This window comes from Amborella trichopoda, chromosome 9, assembly GCF_054954075.1.
Source record: "Amborella trichopoda isolate Santa Cruz 75 chromosome 9, AtrichopodaSantaCruz75HAP2 v2.0, whole genome shotgun sequence".
In the NCBI taxonomy this organism is placed as follows: Eukaryota; Viridiplantae; Streptophyta; class Magnoliopsida; order Amborellales; family Amborellaceae; genus Amborella; species Amborella trichopoda.
In genome coordinates, this window is record NC_142344.1 from 57,321,204 (window position 1) to 57,332,592 (window position 11,389).

General features: G+C 34.6%; 1 long non-coding RNA gene across 1 annotated transcript; it reads right to left on the minus strand.

Moving 5' to 3' along the window:
- Window positions 1-7,973: 7,973 nt before the first annotated feature.
- On the minus strand, window positions 7,974-10,668 carry LOC148780679 (uncharacterized). Its single transcript, XR_016041665.1, has 2 exons — window positions 10,431-10,668; window positions 7,974-8,291 (listed from the first exon to the last, which is right to left on the minus strand). It is a non-coding gene; the product is annotated as an uncharacterized LOC148780679 (long non-coding RNA).
- Between the last annotated feature and the right edge of the window lie 721 nt (window positions 10,669-11,389).

Sequence of the window (11,389 nt, forward strand, 5' to 3'; positions counted from 1 at the left end):
TATTCCCATACCCACAGTCCAAGTAGGGGCTCATTAGCGGGTCACTAAAGTTCGGCCAATGAGCCAAGGGATCACAATCCCAGTCTGTGGATTTCAGGTCCTCCCCTGGAGAGGAGTCGATGTCACCTAGACCTGATGCGACCATAGCTCCTATGTTGCATAGGGGTATCTCTCGCACATGCATATGCTTCACCCTAAAAGGTGGATTTCTAACTTTACCGAATGATCTATCAATAAGCATGTCGTGTGATGGTACATGGATGAGGCTTTGACCCCTGTTTTTGTAGGCCACCATCACACACAAGGGTCACACAGTCCATCGGCTCACTCATCTAAGCATATTCTTCGACCTCATCAAGGGCTAACCCATTAGAACCCTTCTCGATTTGTTCTTTATGCTCAGGTAACATGGGTTTTTCCCCTCCGACTGGCCTAGATCGTTAAGTACGGTCCGGTATATGCAAACATCGTTTGCTTAGTATGGTCTACGAGGGACCACACTCCCACTGAGTTCATGTTTCACTATATCATTTCATTTTACAAGCACTCATAAGGCCTGTAAAGGCCACATAAACCCAACATCTCCCACTTGGCCTTTGAAGGCCTTACATTCTCTCTTTCTTACTTTATCTCATTCTCATCTCTCTCTCCCAATTACAAACTCCCTCAAGCATTTTTATTTATTCTCTCAATACATTAATCATGGCTTTTGTAATCAATCCTTTCACAAAAGGATTGATAGAGGCAACACATTTTTCTTTTTGCTGCTCGGATCTGATCCCAATAATGGTTATAGCTCATCTTTCACATCGCATCGCGAATCATGGACCTGTTGTCGCAAAAGACCATAACGTAACCTCATCGCATGGGGTCATATGTTCATGGGCTCAAAAGAGTTCTTCAAATAAGCTGCTCCAACATTATAGTATGTTGTTCTATTTGTCATGTCAAATACTAGCAGGTGCTCCCACTGAAATATTTAGTTTATTTAGATCTCGATCTTCCTCGATCTTTCTCAATCTCCCCTCATTCCTCAGGTGATGAAAACATCGTTTTATATGCTTTGAGTTCTTATGGAATCATGGCTCATTTGACACGCATATCGTCACCGTACTGTCGCAGAAAATTCATACTGCCTCACAACGCAAGAGGTGAAAGTCAAATCGATTAAGAAATTCTTTAATCCATACAACCTCATCGCTCACCAAATAGCACACCACGTACTCTGCCTTCATGGTGGACAAGTTCGTCACATCTTGTTTCTTTGATTTCCAAGAAACTGCACCCCCTCCAAGCATGAACACATATTCAGATGTAGACTTCGTATCATCTGGATTTGTGAGATAACTTTCACATGTGTATCTTAATATCTAAGCAGCTAAAAAAAACATGGGACTGTAGTAGCTCCCACTTAATAATTGCATATACAACATATACATTCTCAACATTATTATGCATATATCATGAGGTAACATATCAAGTCTCAAGCAATATGTAATTCAATACCCGTTGGTTTCACAATATGCAAAAACTTCAATGAACTATAAAGGTTCAACCACACTAGACATCTTGATAGATAATTCATACAAACCAAGTTATCTAATCAACACAACATGTGTTAGAGAAGCCCAACATGATAGCATTCATACAACATTCCTTATGGTTCAAAGTCTTAGGTAATCGAGGATTCTAAATAACTAGAAACATGGGTCAAAGCATATGGGTATTCTTTTTAAGAAACAAATGCATGATAGTTTTCTCCCACTTTTATAAATACCTTCAAGACACAATGTTTTTCTTTTTAAAAAAAAAATTTGACTTGGTATATATATATATATATATATATGCATCCACAAGCAATAGTTATATAATTGTATGACAGTTTAAAATGATTTTTATAAAAACTTAATGGACCTTGCAAGACTATGTGGTTTTCTCAAAACCATATTCATAGACTTAGGCTTTTTTCAAATCATCCAATTTAATTTTAAAATACATGTTTAGCCTTCATAAATCATTTTACCTCATTCACCTTTAATTTCTTACCAAGTCAAGTTCATGGTCACAAAAACAAATCATATATATCATCTTATAATTTTATCCAAAATAAAGCATGACTAAATAATGTTTATTAAAGCCTTGACAAAATACTTCTTTTTTGGCAATTATAGAGAATTTATTAAGAGATTATCACCACATACAACCAATGGTTTAAAAAACGGATCGGTGACCCTGATTGGGCTTCCAAAAAACAGATCCGGATCGGCCAATCGGCGATCCGGATCAGGAATAGGGTGAATCGGTCAGAATAAAGCTTAAAAAAAATTCGAAAAAATTATTAAAATTCATTATAAATATTGGTTTTTAGGAATTCAATAAAAAATGAGGGTACTCCATTAAGAATTTTCATGTTTTTGAATGAATATGCGAATATTGATATGTTCTTTCCCTGCATGAACCGCCATTCAGCATTTAATTTACAGTATTTCGTGCTCATCCCTACACTGTTGCTGTTGGGACTCGATATGTGAATAATATGGCTGGGATAGGGTGGCCTCAGAATCATCATCTCTCTCGTTTTCTCTTTGAATAATATGGATTAAAAAAAAAAAAAAAAATTTCAAAAAAATCGATCATGGATTAAAAAAAAAATCACAAATTTTCAAAAAATTCTATCATGGATTACAAAAAAAAATTCGATCATGGATTAAACAAAAAAAATCACAAATTTTCAAAAAATTCAATCATGGATTACATAAAATTCGATCATGGATTACATAAAATTCGATCATGGATTACAAAAAAAAACAAACAAAAAACACAAAAAATTCAATCGTGGATTACAAAAAAAGAAAAAAATAGTTCGATCATGGATTACAAAAAATTCAATCATGGATTACAAAAAACTCTATCATGGGTTACAAAAAAAGCAAAAAACAAAAAATTCAATCATGGATTAAAAAAAACAAACAAACATTTCGATCATGGATTACAAAAAAAAAACAAACATTTCGATCATGTATTACGAAACATTCAATCATGGATTACAAAAAATTCTATCATGGGTTACAAAAAAAAAAAAAAAAAAAAAAAAAATCGATCATGGATTACAAGAAAAGAAAACAAACATTTCGATCATGGATTACAAAAAATTCTATTATGGGTTACAAAAAACCAAAAAATTCGATCATGGATTACAAAAAAACAAAAACAATTTGATCATGGATTACAAAAAAATCGATCAAGTATTACAAAAAAATCTATCATGGATTACAAAAAAATAAAAATAAAAAAATAATAAATAAATAAAAAAAATTTCCGTACGGAATCGCCGATTCACTGTTCGGACTCGCCGATTCACTGTTCGGACTCGCCGATTCCGTACAGTGAATCGCGATTCACTGTACAGAATCGTCCGGTTCTCTCTAGAACCGGACGATTTCCGATTTTTGGGGGATCCGGTTCCTTTTTCACGATTTCCGAGTTGAACCGGGCGAGTCCGGTTCGACTCGGCGTTTTTTAAAACGCTGCATACAACACATCATATTATAGATATTATTGCGATGATGGTCACCGATATCGAGTTCCACCAAAATTCTCCCTTTGTGCTTACATATTTGAATGAGCGACACCAACCTCTCGTGTTTCATTCTTAGGGCTCAAAGCCTTTGATCAAATCACATCTTCATGTGTATCACTACCTTAAATAGTTCATACTCAAGCACAATGAGGTACAAAAACATAATGTATTCAAAACCGGCTCTTTTAAATTTGTTAGTACTTATGACTTAATGTCCATACACTCCATACATATTCATAAAACAATTAGCCAAAATATAATCAAAGCATATTAAACAAAGTTATTAAATCCTCGTTCCCTATATGACTATACCATATAGTGTGGTACCTGGGCTTTCTTGATTCATCCAATTTACTTGTTTGACAAGCTTTTGTGATCTTGGAAGTGCACGCAACTGATGGAGAATATATTGGTCATTGGTTTCACATGTCACTAAGTGTCCATATCTTCGGCACTTGGATTCTCCTGTCTTACACTGTGAAGAAAATCTCTTCTTCATCACATTATTTCAAATGTCACAATTTTGATTCTCTCACTGATCTTTAACGTTTCTACGCTTCCACCAAGTCTCTTTATATATGCCTTCATTTCAAAGAAACCAAGATGTTTTTATAGGTATTGTATTCTTCTTCTTTTTGCTATTTCTAGATCAAATACTCTTCACATAGAGTGTCATATCTTGTCAACTATATATTACCTCTATCTGAAGTTTTATTATAATAAACCATACTCATAGCACACTATAAAACCTTTTTAAATGAGCCTTAAAAAAAAAAAGGTCTGCATAATTAGAAATCCAAAGATGTGTCTTAACATACCACATCATCTTAATTTACTACAGAATAAAACTTGAGCATCCCATGATAAAAATATGATATCTCCCAGCTCATAAAGAGTTAATCTTCGAATCCTTTTAAGTATTGAAATAGACTCAAAAAATATATATATAATAGTGCTAAGTTCTATCCCTAAATCATACCATTTAGTGAATATTTATTTTAGTGACATTTAAGTCACAATGTAATTTTTTTTAGTTGAAAATCAAGTTGAGCACCTCTTAATAAAAAATTTATTTATCTCAATCCTCAAATAATTTCTTCTTGAAATCTTTTATGTTGAAAACTAAACTCAAAACCAAATCATAACATCATAGTTTGAATTGTAAATAATACTTTTCTTCAAATAAATAAGTGACATTCATGTCACAAAATAAATCATACTGCAGAATTCCAAGATGAACACTATCTAATAAAATTGTTTTTTCTCTCTACCATCATGGAGTTTCCCTTTCAAACCAATTTTATTTGAAATTAGACACATAATAATAACACATATATCTTCACAAGCCTTATATCACTCTGTTAAGTGGGCTTGATAAATATCGTTATTCATGTCTCAATGAATAACATACCAAATTGCAAAAAATTCATACCAAATTGCAGAAAATTCAAGATGACCTCTCTTCAATCCAAAGTGTTTATTCCTCTCTTCCCTTAGATATTTCTCTTTCAAATACATTTTATTAGAAAATAGACTCAGAATGGAAGTTAAAAATTTAGTGTGGACCATAAAACATTTTGTTAAGTATAGAAATAAAGTCATGAATTTCAAGACATGGAAATAGCTTTTGTTGCAGAAAACAGCACTTGTATACCCTTCAATAAATTGATCATATCTTTCAAAACACATGAAATTTCTTGATGAAATTTTTTTTGCTTGAAAGTACACTCAATTTTGTAAGTTACAGTAAAATTTCAACAAGAAATAAAATCGTATGATTGGTGGGAAAAATCACGGAACTCAATGGACAGTTCCTGGATTTTGCAGGTCAGGACTGACACTCTTCACTGACGATTCCATAAACTCTCAATTCCCTTAGGATCTCCCACTGAAATTTTTCAGGTAGATCATACTCTTAAATACAAAAAATATCACTAATATATAATAGAAAAAATACCTCAGTATATTCTTCATATCTCTACTCCAAAATAGCCCAGAATACTCATTATGCAGAGTGCCTTTTCGGTGTTGGAATATTTTAATAATTATTAATCGTGAGTGTATTTCTTGACCACAAAGGTCATAAGCTTTCTTATATCTCATTCCCAAGCTTCATCTAAACTCAATAAAGAGAAAAGACAACTAATGACATCAAGTATCAATAGCTCTGATACTAATGAAAGAAAGACCTATGTGATTTTTTACTGGGGAATATATATATATCTTTTTTTTTTCACTAATTTCTTTTGGCAAAAGATCACTTACTGGTGGTCCTTACAATAAGATACATTTCAAAATGAAATCAACATAACAATAAAACCAAGATCTTAACAATTTGATGTCATTGAAACAACTATGCACTATGCTTGAGAATAAAAGATAAGATTGCTAGAAACAAAATGAATAGTTTCAGAGATTACCTCATCTGGCCTTATTACACCCCACACCAAGTTACCACCATTCGATGGCACGGGATCAACGGTCTAACTTCAATCTCAAACTGGGAAAGCAAATTTTGGCCAAGCCACACAAATAGAACATGAATCCCTTTGATCACAAACTCAAACCCTAGGTGAATTCTCATAACAACCTAGTTTGAGAGAGATTGATTCTTTTTTTACTTAAACCTAAAACCCGTAGCTATAAATTCATATTTGAGAGATAGGAGTGAAGAACTCCATAACCTAAACTTTTTAGTTCTTTCACAATGTGGGAGAGAGAGATCAAATATGAGAAAGATAAACTTTATTAAGAGAAAGAGATAGAAAGATAAAGTGTAGAGATTTTTTGATAGAGACAATCCATTTTTATAGGTTTTGAATAATATTAGGGTTTTTAAGGTTTTCTTTGGCTTGCCTCTTCTTGTGAGATTGAACATAGACCATCGATCAAAGGTGACTTATGGGATGAGAGATCTGAACCATCCGTTTCATAGATGGGCCATCAACATTATAGAAGATGCATGAATCATTATCCCACCCCTTTCCTAAACCATTTTCTCATCAATAGAAATTAAATAAATTAAATCTAATCAAAATATTATGCATATCATAAAATAGCACAAGTCTACTCAATCTTTCCACAAACTATTTCAAAGATATATCAAGTCAATATTTAGTCGGTAACTTCCAACCCTATGGCCACATGCTATATCACCAAAACAATAGGAAAGAGAATAAGGGTGGGGCGTGCCACACTAGGGAGGCACTCATGGGCCCTACTTTCTAAAAATATCGTGGGTCCATGTGTACAATGGGCCCCCATGATATTTTTATATATTTAAAATTAATAAAAAGATTTTAAAATATTATTTGAATATTTAAACAATTATAAAATCAATATCTTTTATTTTATAAATCCAAAAACTATAAATAAAATATCCAGGGGTTCATAAAAATTCAAATAATAATATTAAAATAATTTCCATCATAAAACAAACACAATTAAATTAATTTGATGGGAAAAAGATCCATATGATTTAGGAATCAACAATCATGGGGCACTCCACCTTCAACTGTAGACTACAGACTACACTTGCATTATCAGACCGACTCAATGTTTCCCATGACCCACAGTCCAAGCAAGGGCTCATTAGCGGGTCACCAAAGTTCGGCCGATGCGCCAATGGATTGGAATCCCAGTCTGTGGATTTCAGGTCCTTCCTAGAGACGAGTCAATGTCACCTAGACCTGATGCGACTATAGCTCCTATGGTGCATAAGGGTATCTCTCGCACATGCATACGCTTCATCCTAAAAGGTAGATTTTTTGTTTTCCGAACGATTTATCGATATGCATGCCATGTGATGGCACATGAATGAGGCTTTGGCCCCCGTCTCTGTAGGCCACCATCACACACAAGGGTCACACAGTCCCTCGACTCACTCATCTGGGTATATTCTCTGACCTCATCAAGAGCTAACACATTAGCACCCTTTTCTGTTTGTTCTTTAGGCCCAGGTAACATGGGTTTTTTCCAACCGACTGGCCTAGATCGTCATGCACAGTCTGGTATCTGCAAACATCGTTTGCTTAATATGGTCTACGAGGGACCACACTTCCACTGAGTTCATGTTTCACTATATCATTTCATTTTACAAGCACTCACAAGGCCTTTAAAGGCCACATAAACCCAACAGTGGGAACCATACCCGAATAGTATTCGGGTCAAAAATTTGGATCCGAATCCAACCCGCTGAGTCCAATTTTTTGACCCATACCCAGATCTATGTTAGGACTAGCCGTCGGGTCCCAAGTCAAGTCCAGGTCCATTGCCACCCCCTAGAGAGAGAAAGGGAGAAAGCATTTTATCTGATTCCAAAAGAACGAATAAGATAAGGCAGCTCATTTATTGAGAGAGAGGGGGCATTTTATCTTACTCCAGACAAAAGAGAGAATAAAAACAAGGCAGCTCATTTATTCATTGATACTAGGAAACACAAGAACTCAATCTAGCCAACAAAAAAAACACCTACTCTTTTCATTTGGCCAAAAGATTTTACCAAGCTGCCAAAAAAATTAAGACCACTTCCACTACATATGAAGACAACAACAATTATAGGCACTTTTGAAAGGGTCAGGAACGCAGATGGCATAAAAGTAAGGGACTTTTTGTCCCTTGCAATTGACATCACAATCTTGGTTAGTCTTGCATGTTCCTGCAAACTGGCATGCAAGTGCATTGCCCTTGTTTCCACTCTTTGCGTCTCCCCCTGTGCGCACACATAATATAGAGGTTAAAACCTTAGTAAATTTATTTATATGAACATTTTATATATATATATATATATATATATATATATATATATATATATATATATATATATATATATATATATATATATATATATATATATATATATAAACATTACAAAACGCCTATAGGTAAAGTTCTATAGTATTTCACTTACAAATCTATCACCGTTCAAAGTTTATCACATGATTACAGATGTCTGATAGTGTTTGAATGCAATATTTTATTTTACAAATCATAATGATCTAAAATTTTGTAAGTGTGTGCGTCTTAGTCATGAATAAATATAAAACAAAGAATTTGTGTGATAAAACTTATACAAAATACCCCTATAAAGTTTCAGGGGTAATTCTATTATTTTGTTTTATGACTATTATTTTTTGAATATTTTATTTTGGTGTGACTTGGTCATATGTACACATGCCCCAAATTTTCGATAAATCTGATTAGTACAATAATTATAAAAATTCAAATACTATGAAACAATCATGACCGTGTGATGAACTTTGGATGGTGATCAAGTGTAGGTAAAGTACTATAGAACTTCACCTATAGGCATTTTATAGATGCTTCTATATATATATATATATATATATATGTGTGTGTGTGTGTGTGTGTGTGTGCGTGTGTATGTGTGCGTGTGTATGTGTGTGTGTGTGGAGAAACATAACTCTCTTATTTGGATCGGAAGGTTGAGGGTGAGCTATGAGCAATGATACATTAAATATGGCCTTGATTAATACAATTGATGCAAGCATGCATGTATTCTTTAAAGCTCGCTCTCAGTCATCCAATCAAACACATGTGAGATACATATAAATTGCATTAATCTGGGGACACATAGAAAGGTTTTCCAATTCATTGTCGTAATGAAATGAGAAAGCATGTCAGTAGACAATGTTAGTTCACATTTGGTACATAAGGTCACTATTATCCCAAGTCACAAGATGTGAAATCTGGTGGCTGCGGTCATCCTATTGACCATGCTCAAAGTCCAAGAAAATTTTTTCTTAAACTCTGTATAGAGAAGTGTTTTGAAACATGATGATTTTCAATCTGGATTACAGATCCGGATAGGAATCAGTGGGACCGAACCGGTTCGGGATGGTATGGGTCCCATCTCAATTCCCCCCTAGAACCCTCTTTATATATTTTTCCATTTTTTAAACCTTATCTAATATTTTTTTACGTCTTCTCTAAATCCCCACCCACAAATACCTAACTTTATTTTTACTTTATTTCATTCATTTTTTTTTTATCACTGATTCAGACCAATCCAAACCCGATCCGATTCACCAATCCGACAAGAATTTGTACCCGATCCGATTCACCAATCCGACAAGAATTTGTTGGTAAACAATATACCTCACCGATATGAGTTTTCAAATAGAGGAATGGCACACTTCAGTCGATAGAATTTACATCGGACCGTTGAGAACAAATAGGAGAGTGAAAATTAACTCGCGTGGCTGCCCAAGGCGACACAAGGGGCAATTCGAACCGAATGCGGCCTAGGTGGGGTCCCATCATTAGGAAATGCACCAGGGCGCCTAGGCCAAGGGCAAAAATTAATAAGTTCCTTCCCTATAAAAAGGGGAGCATGGGTTATGTGGGCATTTTAGCACCCCAAAGCCCCATTGTGCTAATTTTATCTTTAATTTCAAGTTTCAAAGTCATGTATGTCTAAGTTTGAACTGCACATTAAAATAACACACATGGAAAATAGTGAAATTTAATAAAAAAAAAAATGTTCCATATACTAAGTCGTGGTTCAGTAACCAACAAAACCACCCAATATTATCTTCAAAGGCCTAGAGCCCCCACCCGGGTATTTGGGCACCTGCCTAGGCAGATAGGACCCCTAGCCGCCTAGGCAGATGAATCCACCTTCTTTAACACTTCTAAATAGTAACAAGAGAGAGAAAGAACAAGAGGGAACCAGAGCATATGCAAGAAAATAAGAGAGCTAGCATGTGTGTGTGAGGGGGAGAGAAAAAGAACAAGAGAGAACCAGAGCATATGCAAGAAAATAAGAGAGCGCGCGTGCATGTGTCTGTGCGAGGGAGATAGAGATAGACAAAGAGAGAGAGGAACAAACCAAGAGCATCGGCTGAGAGAACAAGAGACAAAAGAAGAACTGAGAGGACCATGGAAACCTTGTATGCCATGGTTGGTGATGTATGATACTAAGAGGGAACTGTGATGGGGTTAAGGACTTAAGCAAAGGGATCCTGCACTCAAAGGGTATATCTTAAGAATGCTAGAAGGTGAAGAAAATCAGGGGCCAACTTATATTAAAAAACCATGGGCTAACTGTTCTCATTAATGGGAAGATAAAATTAGAAATGGCCTGCACTCCCTTTATTAATAAACTTTAAGTTTTAGAGTTGACTTTTATCTTGAAGGTTCCATGCATGAATATGTTAAAAGTACTTAAATGGTAACTTCCTAATTTCATGCACAAATCTGTTAAGAACTTGACTGCTTTTAGCTTTGCCTTCTTTACTTCAATATTTTGTGCATGAATCTGTTATAAGTACTTAGTGGTTTTAGATTTCATTTCTTAATTTGAAGATTTCATACATGTATCTGTTAAGCACTTAAGTGGTATGAATCTAGTTTTTTTTTTTTTTTTTTTTTTTTTGTTCTTTTTCAGTAGGTATTACGGCCCCTCCCCATTTTACAAATTCTAAGGTTAGTTTTTTGAAATTGTCAATGGGGTTGAAAGGCACATCATGAGTGCTACCGCCACAATCCCTACTCCTTTCCCCGAATCTAGATTGTTGTATATTGCATGTTTCAAGTTACTAGGTGGAGTTGGATCTATTTTTTTAGTCGTATAAATACTATAATAACTTAAGCTTCAAGGAGCACAATCTTCTCTCTTCTTCTCTCAATATGAATTTTCGGGACGAGGAATGCAATTTACCACTAAAGTATCATGTTACTTAGAAGGTTGTGGTTTTTATAAGGTTGAGGCCTTAAACAGTCAAATTAAGGCATACTTCTAAATAGTGGAAAGGTAATTTTCAGCAGCAAAAATCTTTTTGAGGAGCT